This window comes from Rhineura floridana, chromosome 5 (genome assembly GCF_030035675.1).
Source record: "Rhineura floridana isolate rRhiFlo1 chromosome 5, rRhiFlo1.hap2, whole genome shotgun sequence".
Taxonomy (NCBI): Eukaryota; Metazoa; Chordata; class Lepidosauria; order Squamata; family Rhineuridae; genus Rhineura; species Rhineura floridana.
This window is the reverse complement of record NC_084484.1, coordinates 147,753,714-147,781,403: the sequence shown is the minus strand read 5'-3', so window position 1 is coordinate 147,781,403 and position 27,690 is coordinate 147,753,714. Positions and strand designations below refer to the sequence as shown.

Below are 27,690 nucleotides of genomic sequence, written 5' to 3'. Positions count from 1 at the left end.
CCAACTAGAGTAGAGACCCACTGAAGCAATGGAATTTACATGGTGTCAATTAACCAAGTTCCCATCGATTCAATGGGTCTACTCTAGTTGGGACTAGCAGCTGGATTTAGGCATTTATCTCTGTTACAAAGAGAAGTGGATGACATCCAAGGGATGTTCTCAAACATTACAAACATTATAAACAGTATTACTCTTTATAAAAGAAAAACAGAAATAATGAACAAGGTGCTTTCACTGTAGGAACTGGTTTTAAAGAACAAAAAAGGCTGAGTTTAGAATTTGTACTTCTCCTTTGAAACACAAGCTTTAAGCAACCTTTGCTCTTCCTTCACATATTTGAAAAAATCAGCACAGTTCATGCCAAAGTTTAATTTGACAGAAAGCTCTGCTTTGACAAGGGAAGATAACATACGGTTCCTGTTGTCAGTCCATACGTTGCCCATGAGTGAAAACACTCTCTCCATGAAAGCATTGCTTACTGGGATGGCAAACACTGCACTGACAACCTTCACCAGAATTCTTGATCTGACGCTCTTTAGCAACTTCACCCATTTCTCATCCAGAGGAAGATATTGGATTTTGTTAGGCAGGATCTGGCTGTATTCCCGAAGATTGGCTTGGAATACTAGGCGGGGAGAACTGAACTGGTGCACTTTTTGTTGTTCTTGAAAGAACAACTTTATTTAGTTATTTTCAGTTTGCAAAAATTGTGAATTGAGCTGCGAGAATCAAGGAGGATGTCTCAGGACAAGGTGGGTGTTAAAATGGTGTTGGTGATTGCTGCATTTAAATTGCATGTATGTGCTTTTTTATCGTAAATGCAACATGCTTAGTATTTCAGGGTGAGGAGGAGGAGGAGGAAATCATGATCCGTCTCAATCCAGTATCAGTAAAAAGAAAGACATCACCCAGCAATGGTGTGGTTTCTGAGAGCCCCGTTGACTTGATCTGTGTTGAATATGCTGTAGTGCAGTGTTGAGGGACCGGATCCGGCCAATGGTCAGATCCAGATCTGGCCCACCCTCCATGGGCCACTTTTGACAGATTGATGGGTCTGCTGACCTGTCAATCACCTGACACCATATGACATCAAGTGTTAAACTTCCAATGAAGAATCAGGCGTGCAATCTTAGAGTGCTCCCATTTCTCCCTTTGCAGGCCCAGCTGTACCTTAAGTGAGGGCCAGGATTGCAAAGGAAGAATCTTGGCTTCCAAGATGGAGTAATCCCAGCGGGGCTGAATTTACATTTAGCTGTGACTTCAAGCCACACTTCCCGCAGGGATCAGCTCCACTTGGGAGTGCCCAGCAAGAACCAATCCCAGTGGGGCTTGCATTTGGCGCCAAATTTAGAAATTTAGGAAACATCAGGGGCACACTATAAGGTTTCCAATTGTTCCTTTGCAGCCACTGCTTTACTTACCCCAACCTGATGTCATATGATGTCAGGTGTTCAGCAGGTGGGCGGGGCTTGGGGAAAATGACCTCAAGTTTTAAATTAGGAGCCCCAGTGGGCCTGATTTGGCCCACAGGCCGAGATTCCCAACGCCTGCTGTAGTGTGTCTCCTTTGCACACTGCTTTATATGGTGGATGTTCCAAGTCACATGGAAGGAATCCATGATGTCGCTCTGTCCATTCTAGTGTTGGTCAAATAATGAAATAGTGCATTCCCAGTGCACTGGGAAAAACCAAAGAACTTCCCCCTGCTCATCAATGGTGAAATTGTGCAAATATATGTCTTTCCATTCTGTTCCATGGAAAGACATATATTTGTACAATTTCACCACTGCATGGCAATTTTATTTTTGTTTTTATACAAGTAAAGTAAAGTGAATGAATGAATGAATTGGTTGTATCCAACAGTGGCTTTGCACTAGTAGAATGCATGTGTACTCATGCAATGTGTGACTCCTAATTTTTACTGTTGCCCCTTACTCATAGCAGCCCTCTATGCCTGCCTCCAGAATGTTTCAAATCACTGTGGAATATGGCACAGAGGGCTGCAGTTTACTGGTGGAACTGTGGAGAATTGGGTTCCCCACTTTATCCAAGCATAATCCTCCCTCCAATTGTTTTTTTTTTTTCAAAAAATAATTATGTTTATTGCAGAAAACTGTTTTCTTCCCCACGCCTATGTTTGTGGCGCTCCCCCCCACCCCGAAACCAAAACTTTTCATCTGGCTATGAACCTGCGTGCCCGGCTAGTGGCCTGGCAAAGTTGGGGCAGGCAACTAAAGCCCGCTTCTCTGGTCTCGAGGGCCGAGCCGGTGGCTTGCAACTCCCTGCAGGGTGGCCACGAGCTGCCCGGTCACCATGGGCGCATTGCTCGCTCACCGGATGCCACCTGTGGCTGTGGCCGCCTTCGGGGCTTCCTCTTGAGTCGGGTCCCCCACCCCACCCCACCCCACCCCACCCCACGGGAGGGCACGGGCTCATCGGGAAAAGAAGGAAGGGCCCCCGGTCGGAGCAGGGAGATGCGGGGAGGCTTCCCTCACCGCTTTGCACGTGGCGCACCAGGCATAACTTGCGGCACGGGCCTCTCCCCCTGCAGCCCGCATCTTCCACGGGGAAGAGTGGTGGCGGGTTGGAGAGAGCAACTTACCCCCAGCCAAAGGGAGAGGGGCAGCAGCAGCAGCGCCACCCCACCGGAGTCTGTGGCAGGCAGGCGGGCGGGCTCCTGGGGCTCTCCGTAGAGAGATCCATGTGGCCCGAAGGCTAAGGCTGGCTCTGGGCCTGCTTAGGGGCGCCTCAGGCACCCCTCAAGCATTGCGCCCTCCTGCCATACTTACCGTGTTACACCGGCCCTAGTGGCAGCAACTGGTGGTGGTGCTGGTCCTTGGCACCACCCAGGCAGGAAGGAAGGAGGGAGGGGAGGCAACAAGCAGCAAGCAGAAGTTGGCTGAGTGGGAAATGGTGGGCGGCCAGAGCCTTCAGCGTATGCGTGCGTGAATCATGCATGCGTGGCTTGGGGGGCCACTGGAAAACCAGAGATCCACGTGTTCAAGGAGGATATGGCCCCCTTTTGCCGAAGGCTCCAGCTGAAAACCAGAGATCTGGCAACCCTAATATGAAGCCATTAGGAGCGGTCATCAGGAGATTTGGGGTAAAATGTCAGCAATACGTTGATGATACTCAGCTCTATTTCTTTCTAAGACCTGGATCGGGAGAGGCCATGCAAGCTCACTAGTGCAGGGTATCCGCCAACATGTCACCCCGCTGCTGAAAGAATTGCACTGGCTACCCATTAGCTATTGGGCCAAGTTCAAGGTTCTGGTTTTGGTGTACAAAGCCCAATGCAGCTTTGGGACCAGCATACCTGAAAGATCGTCTTACCCCTTATATAGCCAGTCAATCACTGTGCTCTGCAGGTGAGGGTTTCCAGCAGATACCATCTTAACAGGAGGCCTGTTCTGCACAACATAGGAAGTGGACCTTTAGTGTTGTGGCACTGACACTTTGGAATTCCCTCCCCTTAAATATTAGACAGGCACCATCTCTGCTATCTTTTTAGTTCCTACTGAAGACCTTCTCTTTCAACAAGCCTTTAAAGTAGAGTCCTTATCCCAGTTTGCATCTGTTTTGGAATTGCTTTTTAAAAATGTTTTAAATATGTTTTTAAAGTGTTTTATTTTAAAACTACTGTTTACAAAACTGCATCACAAAATTCAAACAGGTGGGGATTTTGAAGGATGGCTGTGTTTCAGTTCTCATATTGTTTCGGAAAGTGTGAATTTGATAGTTTCGGCTTGAAATACGAACTGAGCCAAAATTCTTGCTTGGCCTTACTCTGATGGCCAATATAGTATTGTATACTATAGTAATATTATTGTAATATAGGCTATCAGAGGGCCAGAATCTACTTCCCCAAGTAGCTTAAGCCACAATAAAATGGATTAAGGCTCCATAGGACTATCTCAAGCATTTATGTAGTGTTTTAGAGTGTCCAAAGAGTTCACATGTATTATCTAAATGATCTTTATAACTATTGTATTCTATAAACTATCATTATCACACTGCCATGTTGCAAGTAGAGGGGCTTGCCTAATGACCCCTTGTATATTCATGTCTTGAGTTGAACTGGAGACATCCCAGCTCACAGCAGGCGGTCATATCTTAGTCACTACACTGTGCTAGCTCTTGTAAAAGTGGATTAACAAAAGATGCCACTCTGGTTATTGGAGTGCTAAAAATGTATTTGCTCAAATGTCAAATGGAAGCCAATTTACTTTTTTGTAGTGAGAGACCTAAGATATTCCTCATTAAAATCAGGAGAAGCGCTTCAGATTTGTTAGCAGATTCCAGTGCTGAGGTCTCATTTTCCAAATGACCTTTAGAATTCTTCTGTTTAAGTTGCAACTATAAGATAAGTGCCAGGAAGGCTGGAGTACTTCCCCCTTTACAGGTTTCAGTGTGTTCCCATTTTTAATGTCAAATTTGTGCTCATTCATTCTCTTCCGCAGAGATTGTGCTGCTTAGCCTATATATAAATCACTGATGGTTATTAATGGCAGGTAATGCCATATAGCAGATGTGTAGATATGCAGATGATTGATTAGCCCGTAATGTTTTTAGGTTCATAAGTGTCTCCAGGTCAACCAGGAAGCAGAGCCAATGGGCAGGGCTTTGGGGTCCTACTCAATAGAATGAACAGGAAAGTCCCCAAATGCAGCAAGGCTGGTTTGCCACATTTTCAAGTAAGTGAAGTAATACACATGACCATCAAAAAGACATACACACCCGGGTAAGACCTTTAAGTCTCAAGTTACTTAAGCCCACCCAGCAATTCCTGTCTGATGGAAGCTGAACTGTGTATGCTCCACAGCTTGTTCTGCCCCCTTAAACTCCACTGAACAGAGTTGGGATTGGAGTTTGTTGGTAGGCTTCATTCCTTGAAGTATTTCCTTGAGGGAAGATCTCTGGTCTGGATTCCCTGTAACATGGATTATTTATTATTAATTTATATAGCATTTAATACCAAAAATAGGCTTCTAAGCAGTTTACAGTTATAAAATCTGATTGCACAATTACTTCTCGGCCTTTTGGCTAAGATCAAGGATAACCAATTACATAAGCATTAAAATATAAACATCCATAATTAAAATATGCAATAAAACAATACAATTAAAACCCTAAAATCCACTATTAAAACATCCACTATTAAAATATTCAGTACAAGAATCCTGTTAAAACAGCAATGTAATTAAAAGAGGAGACTGAGGTTGAGAGATCAAGGGATCACCTGTGTAAACAGGTAAAACTTCAAAAGCCGGTGGAATGCCAGTACAGATGGGGCCTCTTGCATTTGACCCAGGAGTGCATTCTATAATATTGGTGCCCCCAGTGAAAAAGCCCACCTCTGTGTTATCACAAGCTAATAATCATTAGGCCATGGCAAGACTAACTAGGTTCCATTTGTTGATCTTAATGCCCTTCTTGGGCAATGGAGGAGATGTCGGTCTTTCAGGTAATCTAGTCCAGAGTTGTTTAGGGCTTTATATGTAAGTAACAAGAACTTTAGACTGGCATTGTGGCTAATAGGCAGCTAGTACAGATGTGAGATGAGGTAAGAGCAGAGCTTGGAAAAGTTACTTTTTTGAACTACAACTCCCATCAGCCCAATCCATTGGCCATGCTGGCTGGGGCTGATGGGAGTTGTAGTTCAAAAAAGTAACTTTTCCAAGCTCTGGGTAAGAGGCAGCATTCACCACCCAAACTGCAGTATTCTGCACCAGCTGCAGCCTCTGGGCCAGCCATAAGGAAACCCCGTGGAGAGTGCATCACAGTAGTCTAAATGTAAGGTTACCAGTGTTACAATTAACTTTATCTTGCATTTATTGTGCAGAAATCCTGATAAATTGGAATGACCTATTCACTGAAGAAGAAGAAAGAATGAACAGGAAGGGAATGTAAGTAACTGAAGAGCAAGGCAGGGAAATTAAAAACAGAGGAAGACAACAGTAGGAAGGAAGATAGGCAAATAAAAAGCATGTTGCTGATTCATTAAATTGAGGCACAGGACTCTGTAACTACTATGGAAGTGCTGAGGCACCAAGTCTGATTTATATTCAGCAGCTGAATTGAAACTTTTTTTCCCTTTGGCTTTTTTTCCTCAAAAAATTAAGATCAGTGTAGTGAACTACAGCATAATCCATTCATTCTAACCTCAGTGCTACAGCTTTTTCTCCCCTAAAGCAGATGGAGGAGTGCTGGTTATAAACAATGATGCCATTCTCAGGAAAACAATTTGACAAAAATTACTTCCTACACTGCAAATGATGCCATTGAAATAGTTGCTGATATTCTCTTTGCATTAAAAGAAACCCAGACCCAAATTCAATGATTGGGTTGGGGGGGGGGTTGTTGTTGAAATGTGTATGTCATATTTTACAGGAAAGTAGCTGAAAAACTAATCAGCAGTTGGACAACAAATGCTTTGATGGAGAAAAAATAATCCTGAGACACCCAGAGTAACTTTAAAATACAATATAATACAATAAAGCTTTTGTTTCATAATGATTTTTTTACCCAGCTTGAGACAACATTGTAAAGACCACATAATTTGATCACTATACAGAGGGTAGCCTCTGTTTTGGAGATGGCAGGAGCAGAGCATCTGGTGACTGGGTGAGGTGAAGGCAGAGAATGTCATGTCACTTCTCACTGGTACTGCACACTGCTGTGCCTATTATGGGATCATTCACACATTGCACAGCAACAGACCCAGGTTTGCTTCTGGACGCTCACTCTACACTTCAGGGACTCACAATCAAGGCCAACTTTCTGACAGTTGTAGTGGTATGATACATGTTGTCACCTTCTCATTTCTTTAGGTGTAGAGCGGGGATGGGTAACCTGTGGTCTTCCAGATATTATTGGACTCCAGCCCCCAGTGGTGCCAGTCAGTGTGGCCAATGATCAGGGAGGATGGGAGTTGTTTACAACATCTGGATGACCACAGATGGTATAGAGGAATACATGCTCACCCTACAGACTTTATTCATGTAAAGCTGGCTAAGGGAGGGCTGGCCCTATCTTTAGGCAAAGTGAAGCAACTGCCCCTGGCAGGAGATGTTGAGGTGCAGCTGCGGCAGCCCCTTGGCTGTTACTCCTAAGCCCACCCAGCAATTCCTGTCTGATGGAAGCTGAACTGTGTATGCTCCACAGCTTGTTCTGCCCCCTTAAACTCCACTGCTGCCTCAGATGCAGTGCAGGTGCTATCTTGTCACCATTATTATTCAGCTGCCAGGCCAGTCAGCTTCTGTATATTGGATGTCCTTTGCCTCAGACAACAAAATGCCCTGGGTTAATTTGTGATACTCCATATGTTGTTGGACCACAGCTCCCATCATCCCTGACCACTGGCCATTTTGGCCAGGGCTGATGGAGCTGGAATCCAACAGCCGCAGGTTAGCCTCCTCTGGAGTAGAGCATACTTACCCTAAAAAGCTGACAGTTTGGGGCCTAGACTGACTCCAAAGGCTGCTGCTGCAGGTGCCCATAGACCATCTACCTTGTTCATCTTCAGCTGGTGAGTCAGGGGACCTATTACCTTGTTGTGCCCTATTCCAGGCTGGGTCATAATAGAGAAGCTGCCATATACCAAGTCCGACCATTGGTTCATCTCGCTCAGTATTGGCTACACTGACTGACAGCAACTCAACAGCATTTTGGTACTGTAGGTGGTGGCTGTCCAAGAAAGGACACTGGGGCTGAAATTACAGAAGGCTGAAGTCAAGGAGGTCTTCAGGGAGAGAAAGTCTAGCAGCAGTCCTCCAGAAAAGATGAAGCCAGATTGTCAACTGCTGGCAGGTGTCTGCAAGAAGCAGCTGAGGAGACTTTGGGCTAAGCTCCTTGTAAACTCTGCCAGTCAACTGCAGAGGAGAAGATAAGGGCATGTGATTATTGCAGGGCTTGGGAACCTTTATCAGCCCAAAGGCCACATTCCCTCATGGACAATCTTCTGGAGGCTGCATGCCAGTGGTGGGCAAGGCAAGAGGCTAACGTAGGCATGGCCAGAGGCAAAAGTGAGTAGAGCAACAGATGTGACTCTTGCCACTGTGCAGTGGGCTACCTTCCAACCATGTAAAAGCCAGAGGTATGTGTATATGTGTACAAACAGTTCCCTTCCAGGTTTAAGAAGCACTGGTAGCTTACTGTCTCAACTTTCCTCTTTTTATAGGAGTGTTCAAGGCTATACCCTATGTCACAACTCTTAGACTGTAGTGCTTCAGTTTAGTGACCTTACAGTTGTTTCAGAGAGGACAGTCTATTCTCTATCAATTCCGGATATATTTATCTTGTGTTTTCCACAAATTTGGCAGATTGCTTAGAACATTGGCTGCTACAACTTCACATTTTCTGCATCTCCATATAAGGCTATTCCTCTCAGACAATGTCTAAACGCTATTCTTAAAGACGATTCTTAAGGATGATACATAATACATAATAGTATTTATTTTGCTAATGAATGCTCTTGGGAGATTAAAATATATCAATATAATGGGAATATAATGGGGACAGCCCATAACAGGCATGGCTGCAGTGGGGGAATGGCCTAGGACAGGTGTGGGGTTAGCTCTCCAGATGTTGCTCAGTAACCTCCCAGCATCCCTGGCCATTGGCCATGTTTGCTGGGGCTGAAGGGAGTTGTAGTTCAGCAACATCTGGGTAGCCAAAAGGTTGCCACACCTGACCTAGAAAGAGTCCCAAGGGCCAGACAGAGAGGCCAAGAGGGCTGCATTCAGTCCCTGGGCCCTAGGTTCTCCACCCTTTTATTATTGGTTATAAAAGCTTGTGCATTAGCTGTGAGAAGAATTGTATTTTATTCTATGATTCTATGTATTTTAATTGTATTGTATGTATTTTAATTTATTTTAATGTTTTTGTGTTTTTACTGCTTACAATTTTATTATGTACATGTCTGATTTTATTTTTGTAAGCCGCCCCGAGTGCCCTATTATAGGGTAGAAGGGTGGGATAGAAATATTTTAAATAAATAAAATAAATAAAAAGGGCAATTGGTTACTGATTTATAACAGGGAAGAGAATAAATACAAAGGAACACATGCTTTTTAAAGATCAGTGTAATGTTTTAAAGCAAATATCAAACGAAGTATCATTTAACATTTAACCTGAAAATTAAACCTGTTGAATCGCATCCCATTATTATAATGAGATATTGGGTGGGGGGGATAGGTTCTAAAGCTTATTGTTTGGAAATGGCTCAACAGATTGATCTGAAATCTGGCAGTGCAGAAGAGGTAAGTTTAAAGATGGTCCATGCCACATTTGGTGTAGAAAGGTTAAGAAGTGGCTTATTTTGAACAAGTTAAACATCTGAAGAGAGACTTGGGCATATTGACAGGTGCTCTGCATTTTTCTTTCATAGACTGCTGGGATGGTTTTTCTAGAAAGATGTCTCCATTTCTACTGCATGTTTTGAGAAATGGTTTGTTATGTTAGGTCAAGGTGAATGGTTTGCATGTATTTTTGTTTAATAGTAGCGAAACATGTTTTTAATAGAAGTACATTTTTATAGCCAATGTTAGTCAATGGGGTTTTATAAGGATGTTCCCCTGTACATGCTCAGTATGAACCTGTTGTAAGCGAAGGTTAAGTGGAGAGGATGGTTGAATTTAATGTTCGGTGAAGTCAAGCAGAGATGGCTGGTTGGAAAAGGACAGTTAAGAGTATGGCTGTGTGAGGGACTAAAAAAGGACTGGAGATGGGCTGAGGCAGCCTTGTAGCCAGGGTGGCAAATGGGTACACTGCCCCCCTAGAGCTCTGCTTTGTGGGTCCTCCAAGATTTATTTGGAAAATTGTCTTTTTAATTTGTGACATGACAGACAATGGCAGCCTCCATGTAAAGGCTTATTTGACAGCTCCATTGACAGCTTGTTTTAAGAAAAGGAGCAATTTCCAGAATTGGACTCTCTGAAAAATTCAGTGGATAAGTTGGAGTGAGTGCACAACAAAAGCCTCATCTGGAAAAGCCCCCAAAAGTCTGCTTGCTCAAGGCTTTCCTTGACTGAGAGTGGATTTTTTGTGATCACAATAACCCTATAACTACTGAAGGCAAAAGAAATGCAAGAAGACAATAAGGGATGCTAAAAAAGAATTTGAGGAGCACATTGCTAAGAACATAAAAACCAACAACAAAAAATTCTATAAATACATTCAAAGCAGGAGACCATCTAGGGAGACAATTGGACCCTTGGATGATAAGGGAGTCAAAGGTATACTAAAGAACGATAAGGAGATTGCAGAGAAGCTAAATGAATTCTTTGCATCTGTCTTCACAGTGGAAGATATAGGGCAGATCCCTGAACCTGAACTAACATTTGCAGGAAGGGATTCTGAGGAACTAAGACAAATAGTGGTAACGAGAGAGGAAGTTCTAAGCTTAATGGACAATATAAAAACTGACAAATCACCGGGCCCGGATGGCATCCACCCGAGAGTTCTCAAAGAACTCAAAGCTGAAATTGCTGATCTGCTAACTAAAATATGTAACTTGTCCCTCGGGTCCTCCTCCGTGCCTGAGGACTGGAAAGTGGCAAATGTAACACCAATCTTCAAAAAGGGATCCAGAGGGGATCCCGGAAATTACAGGCCAGTTAGCTTAACTTCTGTCCCTGGAAAACTGGTAGAAAGTATTATTAAAGCTAGATTAACCAAGCACATAGAAGAACAAGCCTTGCTGAAGCAGAGCCAGCATGGCTTCTGCAAGGGAAAGTCCTGTCTCAGTAACCTATTAGAATTCTTTGAGAGTGTCAACAAGCATATAGATAGAGGTGATCCAGTGGACATAGTGTACTTAGACTTTCAAAAAGCGTTTGACAAGGTACCTCACCAAAGGCTTCTGAGGAAGCTTAGCAGTCATGGAATAAGAGGAGAGGTCCTCTTGTGGATAAGAAATTGGTTAAGAAGCAGAAAGCAGAGAGTAGGAATAAACGGACAGTTCTCCCAATGGAGGGCTGTAGAAAGTGGAGTCCCTCAAGGATCGGTATTGGGACCTGTACTTTTCAACTTGTTCGTTAATGACCTAGAATTAGGAGTGAGCAGTGAAGTGGCCAAGTTTGCTGATGACACTAAATTGTTCAGGGTTGTTAAAAGAAAAAGGGATTGCGAAGAGCTCCAAAAAGACCTCTCCAAACTGAGTGAATGGGCGGAAAAATGGCAAATGCAATTCAATATAAACAAGTGTAAAATTATGCATATTGGAGCAAAAAATCTGAATTTCACATATACGCTCATGGGGTCTGAACTGGTGGTGACCGACCAGGAGAGAGACCTCGGGGTTGTAGTGTACAGCACGATGAAAATGTCGACCTAGTGTGCGGCAGCTGTGAAAAAGGCAAATTCCATGCTAGCAATAATTAGGAAAGGTATTGAAAATAAAACAGCCGATATCATAATGCTGTTGTATAAATCTATGGTGCGGCCGCATTTGGAATACTGTGTACAGTTCTGGTCGTCTCATCTCAAAAAGGATATTATAGAGTTGGAAAAGGTTCAGAAGAGGGCAACCAGAATGATCAAGGGGATGGAGCGACTCCCTTATGAGGAAAGGTTGCAGCATTTGGAGCTTTTTAGTTTAGAGAAAAGGCGGGTCAGAGGAGACATGATAGAAGTGTATACAATTATGCATGGCATGGAGAAAGTGGATAGAGAAAAGTTCTTCTCCCTCTCTCATAATACTAGAACTCGTGGACATCCAAAGAAGCTGAATGTTGGAAGATTCAGGACAGACAAAAGGAAGTACTTCTTTACTCAGCGCATAGTTAAACTATGGAATTTGCTCCCACAAGATGCAGTAATGGCCACCAGCTTGGATGGCTTTAAAAGAAGATTAGACAAATTCATGGAGGACAGGGCTATCAATGGCTACTAGCTGTGATGGCTGTGCTCTGCCACCCTAGTCAGAGGCAGCACGCTTCTGAAAACCAGTTGCCGGAAGCCTCAGGAGGGGAGAGTGTTCTTGCACTCGGGTCCTGCTTGCGGGCTTCCCCCAGGCACCTGGTTGGCCACTGTGAGAACAGGATGCTGGACTAGATGGGCCACTGGCCTGATCCAGCAGGCTCTTCTTATGTTCTTATGTTCTTATGTTCTTATGAAGTGATCATGAGAAAAGCAGCCTGTAGAGTAACATGACCCTTGAAGAGTTAAATATTTATTTATTATTTTTATTTATAGAATATATTAGAACTTTGTATTATGGGCTAGAGTTAGATTCTACCCTTGGACCTTGCTTTGCTCTGATTTTCAGTTTCAGTTTTGGTTGTGTTCTCTGCCCAGCCAGCAATAAAGAAGCATGTTTGTTTGCCTGCAGTAAGAAATACGAGTTTGTTTATTCTGCAGTTATTATGATGAGTAGAGCAGGATTGGGTGCTTTTGCTAAAGTGTTAGATAAAGAGACAACTCAAAGTGATCTAAAAAAAAAAATCTTCCTTAAGTTACCCTTTACTCTTTTAAAGCACTTCCTATATTCACAATCCTAATGGCTATTTTTTCTTCTTTTTCTTTAGTACTTTCTTGAGCAAAGATGAAATCAGCCCTAGAGGAATAGAAACACTGTTGTGCACACTGTGCACACTACAGTTAGCGTGCTGGCCACCCAGCCACCTAGGCTGTAACTGAAGCCTAATTTATTATTTTCCCAATGTGTACACCTCAGCATGAGGCCTGTTCAGGGTTTCTGGGCAGAAAAATAAATGAAGCAACCAGTAATAAAAATTCAAATTGCTTTCCACAATTAGTTTACAATCATTTAGTTAGTTATATAGCAACCATATACATTTTTCCCTTGATTGTCCAACAGAAATGAAAATCTAAATGACAAGAACAGGACTAGAAAGAGGGACCCTCAAGGATGAATTAACAAGCACACCCTGAAATATTTATTTTCTCTCTGCCCTTCTCTAAATGTGTAGTTTGGGCAAATTTGATTTTTGAGTGGAATCTAAAATGGACAAAACTAATGCAGCATCAAAGCCAAGCTCAAGAGCTCACTGTCATTACCAAAATAGTTTAGTTCATGAACAATCAGAACACAAGGACAGAACACAGGTGAAAGAGAACCATAGCTATAGACAGAGTCAAGCTTTTGAGTCTGGTATTCCTCAGGGTCTCTCAAAAAAGGGTGAGATAATTCAATAGATTATACAGTCACGAGAGTGGCTGTATACTATAGCCAGCATGGATTTTTCGCATTCTGCAATGTTAAATTGAAAATACCCCCATGCCATAGTGCTGCTTCCCATTAGCTCATTTCAAAACTAAACATTACAAAACGTATAAGCCTGAACTCAGAAACGTTTGCTTAACAACCCTGTAAATTTTCATGGCAATACACAAAACAGTCAGAGAGAATTGAGGGTTCAAAGTGTAAAAAGAGAGAGAGAAAATCCAAACCCCTTTTGGACTTTTTTCTGTCAGAGTTCTCATAATTTGTTGAAATTAATTAAAACTCAGCCATGTTCACAGAGTACCTGTAATCCTATTGTTGACCTTGCCCCATACTCTGACCTTCATCTTCTGCAGTTTAAAAGTTAAAAAAATGCCTAGCTGATTTTTAATTAATTTAAGAAATTTTGCACTCAATGATAAGCCTGGGCATGCTCAGTAAGAACCAACTGCCAGTGTTCTAAAAGCCAAACTCACAACTGCTTAGATTGCCTAATCAGGGGGCCACACCCACACTAGACCTTTATTTCACTGGCCAGAGTGGTTTAACAGTCAGCCAATGTGATTGAAGCTCTGTGAGGGGAACAGGGCCTCTCCTAGCAACTCTCAGCACACTTTACTAACTACATTTCCCAGGATTCTTTGGGAGAAGCCATAACTGTCTAAAGTGGAATAAAGGTCTGGTGTGGGTGTGGCAAGTGAGAGCTTTGGTTTAAATTTGGGTGGGAGGCTACATGTGCCTGCTGTAGAATAAAAAGGTGGGGGAAACGCTGAAAAGCAATGACACTGTTCACAATGTTTTCCTTTTGGAAAGGAAAGGGGCTTCCCCCTGCCCAGTGCCCACCCAGCCAATCTCCTCCTCCTCCCCTCCCCCTCCTCCCTCCCCCTCTCCTTCCTGCTCCTCCCCCATGCTCCTATCTTAAACATGATTGCACAGGAGAAAATCCCACTGAACTCAAAAAGCATGCAAATGAGCAACCCTGCCCTTCCCTCCTCCTCTCTCCTATCCCCTCTCTCTTGCCCCTTCCCTTTTCCTTCCTTTGCCCCTCCCTTCTGCTCCCCCATCCCCTTCCAGTCCCCTCCTCTTCCTCCCCTCTCCCCTCCCCCTTCCCCATGGTCACTTTTACCTATCTGAAGCATGGTTTTATTTATTTATTTATTATTTGATTTATATCCGCCCTTCCTCCCAGCAGAAGCCCAGGGCGGCAAACAGAAGCGCTAAAAACACTTTAAAACATCGTAAAAACAGACCTTAAAATACATTAAAACAAAACAATGTTAAAAACATTTTAAAAAAGCTTTAAAAAACATCTTTTTAAAAAGGGTTAAAAACTTTATTAAAAAAACATATTAACAAGCAATTCTAACACAGACGCAGACTGGGATAGGTCTCAACTTAAAACGCTTGTTGAAGTTTTTCGCCTTCAAAAGGCGCCAAAAATATAGCAGAGATGGTGCCCTCCTAAACCAGCCAGATGGGCAACTAATAAATTTAATAAATAATAATAATAATTCAAGGAGAGGGAATTCTGCAGGGTAGGTGCTGCCACACTAAAGGTCCGTTTCCTATATTGTGCAGAACAGACCTCCTGATAAGATGGTAACTGCAGGAGGCCCTCACCTGCAGAGCACAGTGATCAACTGGGTATATAAGGGGTAAGATGGTCTTTCAGGTATCCTGGTCCTGAGTTGTATAGGGCTTTGTACACCAAAACTAGAACCTTGAACTTGGCCGGTAGCAAATGGGCAGCCAGTGCAATTATTTCAGCAGCGGGGTGACATGTTGGTGATACGCTGCCCCAGTGACCAGTCTTGCCACCGCATTTTGCACCCGCTGCAGCTTCCAGACCAACCTCAAGGGCAGCCCCACACAGAGTGCATTACGGTAATCCAGCCTGGTGGTTACCAGTGTGTGGACAACAGTGGTCAGGCTATCCTGGTCCAGAAATGGCCGCAGCTGTCTTACCAGCTGAAGCTGGTAAAAGGCACTCCTAGCCATGGAGGTCACCTGGGCCTCTAGCGACCAAGATGGATCCAGGAGCACCCCCAGACTACGGATCTGCTCTTTCATAGGGAGTACGACCCCATCCAAAGCAGGCAACTGACCAATTATCTGAACTTGGGAACCACCAACCCACAGTGCCTCCATCTTGCTAGGATTCAGACTCAGTTTATTAGCCCTTACCCAGCCCACCACCGAGTCCAGGCAGTGGTCCACGGCTTGCACGGCCTCTCTCGATTCAGATGTTACGGAGGAATAGAGCTGGGTATCATCAGCATACTGCTGACACCTCATCTGAGAGCTCCTGATGACTGCTCATCAGGGCTTCATATTGATGTTAAACAGCATGGGGGACAAGATGGTACCCTGCGGCACCCTACAGCACAACTGCCTGGGGGCCGAAAGACAGTCACCCAATGCTATTCTGTGAGAGGGACCCTGGAGATAGGATCAGAACCACTGTAAAACAGTGCCTCCAATACCCATCTCACCAAGTCGGCCCAGAAGGATACCATGGCTGAGAGATCAAGTAAGAATAACAGGGTTGCACTCCCCCTGTCCTTCTCCCGATAAAGGTCATCCATCAGGGTGACCAAGGCCGATTCAGTCCCATAACCAGGCCTGAACCCAGACTGGGATGGGTCAAGATAATCTGTTTCATCCAAGAGTACTTGCAATTGCTGACCAAAACCCTCTCAATCACCTTCCCTAAAAAGGGGGTATTTGCAACCGGTCAGTAGTTGTCACAAACCAGTGGGTCCAGGGTGGGCTTTTTCAGGAGTGGTTGGATCACCGCATCTTTCAAGGCGGCTGGAACCACTCCCTCCCACAATGATGCATTGACCACACCCTGGATCCACTTGGTCAGACCCTCTCAGCAAGCTTTAAGCCAAGAAGGGCAAAGGTCGAGAGGACACATTGCTGGCTGCCTCATCGCAAGCAGCTTGTCCACATCATCAGGCCGCATCAACTGAAACCATTCCCAAGAAGTTGCAGCAGACATTGCACTGGACACCTCACTGGGGACTACAGTAGATGTGGATGGGGCATCAAGACTGCTATGGAGGCGAGCACCGTTACCCCAAAGTGCCTTCCAAACAATTCACAGTGGGCCTCTGAAGGGTCTAAAACTCCATTTCCTGGAGTTGATGTCAACAGACCCCTGACAATATGGAAAAGCTCCACTGGACAGCTACTTGAGGATGTGATGGAGGCAGAGAAGTGGGCTTTCTTCGCCGCCCTCACCACAACAAAGTAGGCATGGTTATGATGTTTTACTCGTGCCTGATCAGCCTCACAGCACGTCTTTCGCCACTTGCACTCTAGCTGTCGTCCAGGCTGTTTCATTGCCCTTAGCTCACTGGTGTACCAAGGTGCAAACCGGGCTCCACAAAGCCGGAGAGGGAGCTCGGGTGAAACCGTGTCAAGAACCCAATGTACCTCGCTGTTCCACAGCGTGACAAGGGCTTCAACATGGTCACCTGCTCTATCTACTGGGATCTCCCCTAGGCATTGCACTGGACTAAATCCCATTGAACTCAATAAGCATGCCAATGATCAGACCTGCCTTTCCCCTTCTTCACCTTTGCTCTCCCTTCCTCCTCCCTTCTTCATCTCCCCCCTCTTCGTTCTTCCTCCTCCCCTACCCACTCCAGCCCTCTCTCCCTCCTCCTACCCTCCATGGTCAGTTTTAGCTATCCTAAACCGGACTGCATGGGAGTAAATCCCACTGAACTCAATAAACATTCAAACAAAAAATATCCCAATCATTTAATTCCTGGTGTTCATGCTAAAAAGTTTTGTCAACTTGACCTTTACATAGCCCATTATGTAAGTTATCACACTCTCTGCATGGAAGAGGAGTGAGGGGAAAGGCCAGTGCCTTTCTCTTCCCCTGGCTTAGTCCTCACATCCTCTTCAGCAATGGGTGTGGGGGGAGGGATTGGCTGGAGCTATGCCCCACCTAGAAACGTGGCTGCCTCACCTTACAGGGAACACTAGCTACAGGGCTGGGTTGAGGAGCAAAGAGAGAGATGAATGTGTTATTCATTTATTTATAGGGCCACATTTGTGGCCCTACTGTTGTCGGCTGAATCACATTCTGTCTTTACAATGAGAAATAGGAGGGCAGTAGGTTCTTTTTGTTTGAAAATGGCTGAAGAGATTGTGCTGAAATTTAGCAGTGTAAGAGAGGAAGGTCTGTGGGCGGTCCATGCCAAATTTGGGGTAGAAAGGATAAGAAAGGATAAACATGTGCTGAGAGACTGGCATGTTGACAGGTATTGTGTGTTTTTCTTTCATAGACTTTGCTGGAATGATTTTCCTGGAAAGATTTGTCTATTTGTACGGGGGTTGGGGGTTGGGGGGGGATGGGCATTTTAAGTCAAGGGAATGTCTAGTATGCACTTTTACCTTAGAGTTACATAAAACGTTTGTAGTTTTTATTGAAGGCATTTTTCTGGTCTGTATTAGTCAATGGACTTGCTTATTCTGCTTTTGCTAGGGAATGGCTTCTGGCCAGTCTTAGCCTCTGGAAGTATAGAAGCTCATTCTTCCTGGGCAAGATTCTCACAGACCAGGCCTTGAAGAGTCTACAGTTCAGGAAGGACAAGAGATTAGAAGTTAGGTTTGAGACGAGATGGTGAGAAGAAATCAGAGATGAGTAAATATAGTTGAGGGTGAGGGAAAATATGCATAGTGGCTGGATTTTTAATGGGTGGTATTTTAAGGCACAATAAAGCCTTCAGAAAAAAAGGGGAGAGAGAGATTTAGGGAATAACTGAGCATCAGTGGATGCTTTATTGTTGAATTTCCTCTGTTTTCCACTGTAATCTTGAAAGGTTAAACTTCACAACTGACCTAAAAAAACCCAGCCTGACCTCGTCTCGTCTGCAATAATGTGTTGACCACACCCTGGATCCACTTGGTCAAACTCCGGCAGCAAGGTTTAATAATCCAAGAAGGGCAAGGGTCGAGAGGACATGTTGCTGGCTGCATCATCGCAAGCACCTTGACTGGGTCATCAACTGAAACCATTCCCAAGAAGTTGCAGCAGACATTGCACTGGACACCTCATTGGGGACTACAGTAGATGTGGATGGGGCATCAAGACTGCTATGGAGGCGAACAACTTTACCCTCAAAGTGCCTTGCAAACAATTCACAGTGGGCCTCCGAAGGGTCTAAAACTCTATTTCCTGGAGTTGATGTCAACAGACCCCTGACAATACAGAAAAGCTCCACTGGACGGCTACTTGAGGATTTGATAGAGGCAGAGAAGTGGGCCTTCTTCGCCGGCCTCACTACCACACAGTAGGCACGGTTATGATATTTTACTCATGCCCAATCAGCCTCACAGCACATCTTTTGCCACTTGCACTCTAGCTGTCATCCAGGCTGTTTCATTGCCCTTAGCTCACTGTTGTACTAAGGTGCAAACTGGGCACCACAGTGCTGGAGGGGGTGCTCGGGGCAACTGTGTCAAGAGCCCAATGCCCCTCGCTGTTCTACAGCGTGACAAGGGCTTCAACAGGGTCACCTGCTTTATCTACTGGGAACTCCCCCAGGGCATTCAGGAATCCAATGGATTCCATTAGTCTCCGGGGGTGGACCATTTTAATCTGTCCACCACCACCCTGCAGGGGAGGATCCGAGCCACAGGGGCATCACTAGGATTGGTGTCACCCGGTGCGGTAACTCATGGTGTCACCCCCATGGACCCAGGAATTTGAAGAATTTAAAGAACATCAGAAATATCTAGGGGCACAGCACAGGCACAGCCAGCTCTTAACAGAGAACAGTTTGTGTGATTCCAACTCCAGCTGAGCAGCTCTGCTGCTGAAACCTCTACCTATTGTGGTTGGATTCTCTCCCTTTAAAACTGGCTGCACCCAAGGTAAAATCCTCCTGAGGGGGAATTTATTCCCTCCTGGGGGCTTTTACTCATTGCACTGAACTCAGAGAGGATTTCTCGATAGAACTGCAGCCTACAGGGCTAGATTCCCCTGCAGTCCGGTTCTAGGTTCACTCAAACGTAAGCCTACCTGATTTCTATGGGGAGCCCCCTATTTACCTGGGAGAGATACATTGAAATCAGTGGAAATTAACTTCCGAGTAAGCATTCATAGGATGCGGCTGTAGTTTCTTATGGAATATTCAAATATGAACAGATTTTGAAAAGTAAACATAAATGCTGACTCATCTAATATGCCTTAAATTATATTCTGTTTTTATAAGAATATAAGGACATGTTTTCAAATAAGAAACAAACTATTCTTAACCGAATATAAGGATAGGTGAAATATAAAAAGTAAAATATGTTTTTATACATTCATATAACTTTTGTTCAAATAAAATACACCCCCAGATTTATTTGTTTTTTTTTAAAAAAGGGGGAATTATTGTGTGTTTTTAAAATACATGAATACAATGGCAAATAAACATTCGACTCCTTTTCCGCTTGTTTAAAAATTATTCCAAGCTCACTTAGCACAGACTTTGTTAAGGAGCTGGATTCGTTATTTAGGAGTATATTTTTGCAGCTAATTTAGGAAAAAACATACATGAAAGAAGGAATACAGTAAAATCTGCAACGCTAGCTGTTTTCTCTTTCGCCAAGGGCCTTGCTTAGCAAAGAGAAAATGGATCTGGACTTTGCCTACTGTTAATAAAAAAAGGACTATCTTACAAAAAAAAGCTGTGGGAAAATATACCAAGTTTAGAAGAGGTGGACTTAAATTCTGATCGGGAAGAAAATAATCGAAGAAAGTTAAGGAGGAGTAAGAAAACACAGCAATGAATAGAGAAAACAACCCGATCCTATATGCATGTTTACGCGGAAGCAAATCTCAGAGCTCTATGGAACTTGCTGCCAAGTAATAAGACTGCAGTGAAATAAACTTTTAAGGATAAAGTCCTGTGCCTTTTGAGTCCGAATGAAAGCAGTGGAGGTTACTCCCGAGTAAAAGTGGATAAGATGGCGATGCAGCTCTTACTTATTTCAAGGGGAAGCTAAGTGGGTGCTTAAACGACTGGCCGGCTCCGAAACTCGCCTTTCCCTTCCACGTGGCACGCAAAACAGTAACCCCTGGTGGTGGTGGTGCAGCAGGCTCAGGCTCTAGCCTAGCCTGCCTGGTAACGGCTGCAATGCTGCTGGAGGCCCCGCCCTGCAGGAGATCCAGCCGGTACAGCGGCGCCCTTCCCCCACGCCTCACATGTTAGCGCGGGCAGGGCAGCTTTCGCTTCCTGGTGCCTTGCCTAGGGGCGGCTCTGGGTGTCACCCCCCTCATGGTGTCACCCGGGTGCAGCCCGCACCTCCTGCACCCCCTTAGTGATGCTGCTGCCGAGTCATAACTCTAAACTTCACCAGAAAGTGGTCTGACCATCACAATGGGGTGACATCCACCCCCCTCATCTCCAGACCACCCCTTCCTCCAGCAAAAACCAAGTCGAGGGTGTGACCTGCCCTATGCGTCAGGCCAGTGACAGCCCCATGGTTGTCATGGAGGACATGAAGTCCCAAGTTGGAACACTCGAGGCAGCCTCAGCATGGACATTGAAATCACCCAGGACCATCATTCTGGGCTCGTCCAATACCACAGCCGAGATGGCCTCCCCCAGCTCAGAGAAGCTGCCGGGCAGCAAGGTGGATGGTACACCAGCAGCAACCCTAGTTTACTGTCTCCTTGGCCCATCACCAGGTGCAGGCCCTCACAGCCAGCTCCAAGACAGAGTGGTTTCCTGGTGACAGAGATGGAGGTTCTGCAGATCACAGCAACTCCTCTCCACCCACCCACCCACCTGTCCCTGCAGCTTGTGCTGGTGTTGTGCCGAGAATCCAGGTGGGCAAAGCTGGGACAGATCAGCTCCCAGCTCACCCACCCAGGTCTCAGTAATGCACACCAAATCGGCACCTTCATCCACAATCAGATCATGGATGAGTGTGGTCTTATTGTGTACCGATCTGGTGTTAAACAATGACACACACATGCCAGTGGACACAGCAGATGAGCAACAAGGAACCCATCTATGAGAGGAGTAGGAGTGAGGAACAAGGCATAGATAGCTTTGCCCTCGTCTTTTTTGGTAGTTCACCACCTCCCCATGGCTATACTTCCCTCTACCCATTAACACTGAAATTGGGATGGCATCACCCATGTTCCTCCTTACTCATACTCCTCCTGAACACCTGATAAGAACCCAGCAAGAGCCCAACAACAAAACCTACCTGAACCAGTTATCCCAGTAGGCCTGTAAGAGAATTGGGAACAGTCAGACCCACTCAATATCTTTCACACGAGGCACATCTACTCCCCCCCATCTCACACCCAGGGAGGGCCAGATTCTGCCAGTTACAGACTCTCTGAAGGCATCTGGCGACTTTCTCCTATTATTCAGTTCACTGCACAGGCTCTCACCCTAAGCAGGAACTACACATGCACCATATGCCCTCTCCACTACCAATCTCCTCTAGACTGGTTAAAAAACCCAGAGAGAAATAGAATGGGGTAGCACCCTCACCCTCGGGACTCCCTAAGGGCGGCTGGACTTTTATGCCTCCTGACCCAGCCAGGAGATGATGCAAGAGGCTACAAGATTAACTGCAGCCTCTCTCTGGAGCCAGGGTCAGGCAGGGGGTTCCAGTCCTTGCAGCACTTACCAGGGACTTCAGCTGTCTCAAAAGACAGCAACCCAGAGGAGCAAGCAGCAAGCACCCAGACGCTCAGATACTCACTCCCAGGGCAGGTCTTCTTCAGTCCCCCTAGTGCTGTTAATAATGTTAATAATAATGTCACAAGACCTTAAAATTGGCGTGGTAGCTAAAAGGCAGCCAGTGCAGATCTCTCAGCACAGGTATCATGTGTCCTCTGCCTAACCTACCTCACAGGCTTGCTGTGCATATAAAAAAGAGTGGAGTGGAATGAACCATGTATGCTGCTCTGGGAAAATTGGAAGAAGGACGAGATAAAATGTAATGAATAAAACAATAACAGAATGTATATTTTTGTCAAGCTGTAGTACTTGGTGCACTGTTGTAAAAGCTCCAGTGAACTTCAAGACACACTTGGTCACCTCTCTGCTGAGTCAAGCACTTAAAAACAGTGTATCAAAGGAAGTGACACACCAGCTGTTTCCCTGGCATTTCATATTGATGCCTGCTCATTAAGGCTCAGTGAGATCCCAGCTTCATCTGAATGCCATTAATTGCAACCGGTTTGTCAGCAGCACCAGAGGCAAATAGTTTTGTAGCAGTGTGGTCGAGGAGAAACATGTTTCTAATAAATCTAGGGGCTCCTGGAGCAATGCTGAAATTGTTTGCTCTTTCTGGAATGATCACAGTGGACAAGGGTGGCTTGATAGCTTTTATCCCATGATAAGAGCTTAGCTTGATAGCTCTTATCCCATGGGGGCAAGATCCTTCTGAAAATTATGTCAGGCTGCAAAATTGACATATAGCTTGCAGGAAAGATCTATGAGCAGGGAGAATAGAATCTGTCTCATGCCGATCTTTTACTTCTTTGTAATATTTTGCAAATGTGTCACTTCCCTGGTGTTTTTCCATGGAGGAACTGGTGGGACTGGGTGATTAGGGCAGTGATGTGCTGAGGACATGTGACAGAACATTCTAGCCTTTCATATTAATAAAAAGGAAACACACACACACACACTGCCAGAAGATGTCAAAATATTTCCATAGTAGATAAAAAGATGAAATTTGGTACGTATGTAACTCAAGATATTCTTTGTGTGTGTGTGTGTTTAAAGTCTCAAAACTGGACATTTTCCACATGTCATTCCTTAATATTTCCTCTGCCTTTTTTTTAATCAGGAAGGCAGAAACTTGCAACACAAAACCTTCCTCACAATAGTAACCAACACTCTAGAAACCAAGGCACTGATAGCTCTGATAAAATGAGGTGTGGGATTTTCCTCGCCACAGTCTCTAATTATATATTATGTGAAATTCTAGGATTCTTCCCTCAGTATGGGGGAAGCTGCACTGGAGTGGAAGAAGAGTGTGTGGAGAAAGGGTGCTTTGTCCTATCCCTTACAGTCTTTCTCCCAGCACAAAACCAGCCTCCCTAACCTGCATTTTTCCCTCACAAAGGAAAAAAATGCAGTCTCTGTATCTCGCCCCCTGACTTTCCTCCCAAAGGTGAAAAAGCAGCTTGGAGTGAATCTGAGGCAGGAAGTAAGAGGAGGGAGAAAGGATAAAGCAATCTCTCCTCACCAGCCCTTCTTCTGCTTAGATGTAGCATATCCTAGACTGCTTTAAAAAAGCCCACAGGATTCCAAGTAATGTGTATCTGAAGTTGGCTGATGGGGAAAATCCCTTATCCTGGCATTTTATCAGAGTTGTGGCTTTGCTTCCTAGTTACTATTACTAGTTACTATTGTGAGCCAGACTTCATGTCTTTCCACCTTCTGGAAACTTTGTCGTTTCAGCCATACACTTTCATCATCATTTCATTTATTACGGTCATAGACCAGATAATACGAGAATACAAAATACAATATACAATATCACCATAGAATAAAAATAGTAATAAAATATTGATTAATATTTTCTAAAATTTATTTAAAATTATTTAAAACTAAACTGATTGGCCCATTTGAAGCTCCTTATCAAAAATCACTATTTTCCTACAGAGAATAGCGGCTGCACAGAATTTAGCGACTTTCTCCGTAACTAGTTGGTGTTGATCTCCAAGTAAGTACTCCAAGCAGTTTTCCTCACTTCTACCCTGTATGTGATCAGGAATGGGTTTAATTATCTGTTTTCTAAGATCATAGTAATAGGGACAACGTAACAACACATGAGCAATTGTTTCGACATCATCACCGCAAGGACATTTCCTATCACAGTATGGAATTTTATTAAATCTACCATCTAAAAGCGCTGGTGGTAGGATGTTCATTCTTGCAAGGGTGAAAGCCTTGCGGTATCTGGGAATAGTAAGTTGAGACAAGTATGGCATTGGAATTAATAATCTTGGGTTATGCCTATGTTTTCTAACTTGCATTAAATGTTGTTGGTAGTCTATATCTTTTATTCTTTGTAAAATGTTCATCTTAGCTTTTAAGTAGCCCATTTCTTGGATCACAGAGATAGAAAAACCCATTTTTAGAATTTTATCCATTATCAGCTTCTCCCAGGGAGATTGAAAATTATCTTCCAAAACGTGTGGAGAAAGCCCGATGGGGTCAAATTTCATTTTTAACCAGGTGGTGATTCGCATCGCCCAAATCTTAGATTCTATAGTTGGTAGACCTGCCTCAAGTCTAAGAATAAAACTAGGGATACAATTAGGGACCGCAAAAATAGTTCTCAAAAAGAAATTTTGTATCGATTCCAAGGCAGAAAAATTCTCGTACGTACTGGCTTGTGCCCCATAGAGTAATTGTGGGATTACCTTTGCAGTAAATACTTTGATTACTGCAATAAAAAGTTGGCCACCTTTGTTATAAAAGTACGATAGCAGCGCTTTCAATGTTTTTTTTGCATTCCAAACCATTGCCTTTATCTGCATTTGCCATGATCCAGTCGATTGGAATGTTAGACCTAAGTACTTGACGATATTTACTTGTTCAATTAAGTGTCCATTAATTTGCCAGCGATGTTTCGGTCTTTTTTTTTAAATACTAAAACCTTAGTTTTCTCATAGTTAATTGATAAACACTCCCTTGAACAGAATGCAGCTAAAGTTGCTAAAAGATGTCTGAGACCAGTTGGGGTTCTTGCCAATAGAACTATGTCATCGGCATACAAAAGTATGGATCTAGGATTACCAGCTAATATCGGGGCATGGGAGGAGATGGGGGCCAAGCAGTCTACTATCCCATTAATATATATATATTAAATATTAGTGGAGCTAAAACACATCCCTGTTTGACCCCTTTAAACGTGGGGATGGGATTTGATAAATGGCCCTTGTTGTTACACCTAACCCGCAGGTATGTGTCTATGTATAATCCCCGTATCAGTAATAGCAACCTTTTGTCAATATCCATAACGCTTAGTTTCTCCCAGAGTCTCTCTCGGGAGATAGTCAAACGCTGTTTTTAAATCAATGAAAGCTGTATACATCGCAGTATCTGTCTTGGCCGAGTATTTAGTTATTAGATGGTGAAGAACCAAGACCTGGTCAATAGTTGAGCGTCCGGTCCTAAAACCTGCTTGTTCGTGGGCCAAAAAATCCTTTTGCTCCACCCAGGTGTTCAATTTACCATACAGATGGGTTGCATAAAGTTTACTAATTATATTCAATAGACTTATTGGTCTATAATTGGCTGGATCAGTATGAGAACCTTTTTTGTATATCGGTATGATTATTGCAAGACCCCACTCTTTAGGTATTTGCATTGAGTTGTTAATATAAGTAAAAAGGGCAGCTAACAGGGGGGCCCACCATTCTGGGTTTGATTTGAACACTTCCGCAGGAATGTTGTCACTACCAGGGGCTTTCCTCAACTTAAGTTTGGCTAATAGGTCAAGGACCTCTGCTATAGAAACCGGAGCCCATTCGGGGATTTCATTTTCCATATGTTGCATTATAGTACTTCTATCAATGTCTTTTTGATATAACCTGGCAAAGTAATTTTCCCAAGTAGCTGGAGGAATATGGCAGTCTAGGTGGAGTGAAGGCTTTGGCCAGTTATACGATACAAGTCTCCAGAATAAAGTAGAATTTTTTAACTTGGAAGCATGTAATAAACGTAACCAAGTTTTATTCAATTCTATTTTCTTTTTCCTTTTAAGCACATCCTTATATTGCTTCCTTGCCTCACAATAAATTGATAGATGTTCAGTTGATCTATTTGCTTTATAAACTTTGTATGTTGATATTAAATGTTTTTTATTGTCACGGCATTCTTGGTCAAACCATGATTTTGAATTTTTTGGGGCACTTTTCCTGTTAGAATTAGAAGTTATTAGGAGTGAATTTTGCAGAGAGATCACTAGCTGATGAAAGTAGGGAAGTGGATCCTCAGTATAAGCTGCTGCAATAATTGACTCTTTTAACACTAGAGTATCTGGAGAGTTTAACCATACATTTATTTCTTTTTCTACTTTAGGTATCCATCTCACTCTTCCCAGTCGAATGTCTACATCTATTTTGGTAAAGGTCTGATGTCCTAGTAGTAAGGGGATTACGCTACAGTTTAAAACTATATTTAGAGGACGATGGTCACTCTCCGGATGATCTTCCACCTTAAAGTTATCCACTAATTGAAACAGCTCCTGTGATACAAAGGCTAGGTCGATTTGAGATGCTCCTCTTGATGAGAGGTAAGTAAATTCTCCTTCTAAGTCCCCCCAAGTATGACCATTTAAAAGTAATAAATTTAATTTAGTTAGCCCTTGCATCAAGGAAATGCCAGTGTAGTTTAGGCCACTATTTCTCGATTGTCTTGTGGGGATATTGAGAAGACCTTCTATTGGGGGAGCAATCATTTGATATTTAGTATATAAAGCTACGTCAGACGAGCCTAGTCTAGCGTTAAAATCTCCGGCAACTATCAATGATGCTTCCGGATATATTGCAGTTAGGTTCTCTAAATATCCTTCCAATCTTAGCACTTTATCAATGGCAGCTTTTTTATCTTGACTCAGGGGTAAGTATACATTGACAAGTAGTAAGGAATAGGAAGGAGGTTTTATAATTATAGCTACTGCTAGATTTGGCAAGGAGTCGAGCTTTATGATTTCGGCGTTGATTTTAGTTGATACAAATATGCAATTACCACCTTTTAGATGACCACCTCTAGTACTTTGGCTAGCATCTAAATGGAAAGAAGCGTAGCCATAACTCACCCATTACCGAGGTTTCTTGTAGAAAGATAATATCAAATTGTGCTAAAAAAGCATTGGTATAAAGATCTAAGTCTTTGTTCCTCCACCCTGCAATATTCCAAGAGGCAATCTTTAGTTGTTGTAAGTTTGGGGAGGGTCTTTGTCAGATTTTGACAGAATGAAGATCAGGTAGATCCCCAGATGATATTTCTTCTCCAGTCTTCGTTTGCAGGGAATGCATGTTGCAAGGATGTTCCAAAGAGCTAGTCCTTAATAAGACTTGTGTGCTTGTTTTTTGTTTGGGATTCCCCTCTGTTAATGTTTCACAAGTATCCTTGATCTCCTTTTCAGTGTAGTATGGGACAAGTGGCTTTATTATATCTGTAGGCTTTACTTTTGCTCGTCCGCTCGAGCTGCTGTTGCAGGAATCGTCGGTTTGTCCCTTTTTTTTCTCTTTTAGAGTAGTCAATAATTTTTTGAGATTAGTTAGAATTTCCATTTGTGCTTCTATTGAAAGCGCAGTATATGATTCCAGCAGGTGTTGTTCTTCTGGGATGTAAAACATTTCTTCCTCATTTGGAGCGGACATGGAGTTATTTCTTTCATGGGATTCTTGTGTCTTCTCAGTATATATAGTTACATCCCTAGAAGTTACCATCTGAGAGTCCTGTTTCCTTGTCTCCACCATCATTTCTAGAGGTCGCGATTTAA

At 43.7% G+C, this 27,690-nt stretch overlaps 1 long non-coding RNA gene across 2 annotated transcripts in view; it reads left to right on the top strand.

Moving 5' to 3' along the window:
• The first annotated feature begins 401 nt into the window (after window positions 1–401).
• LOC133385961 (uncharacterized) overlaps window positions 402–27,690 on the top strand; it is a 150,659-nt gene continuing 123,370 nt past the window's right edge. The window contains exons 1-2 of one of the 2 annotated variants that reach the window (XR_009763036.1): window positions 402–752; window positions 26,262–26,475. This is a non-coding gene — a long non-coding RNA (uncharacterized LOC133385961). Of the gene's footprint in view, window positions 753–23,834; window positions 23,896–26,261; window positions 26,476–27,690 lie in introns of those variants that run through there. The other variant, XR_009763037.1, reaches the window with a different exon arrangement.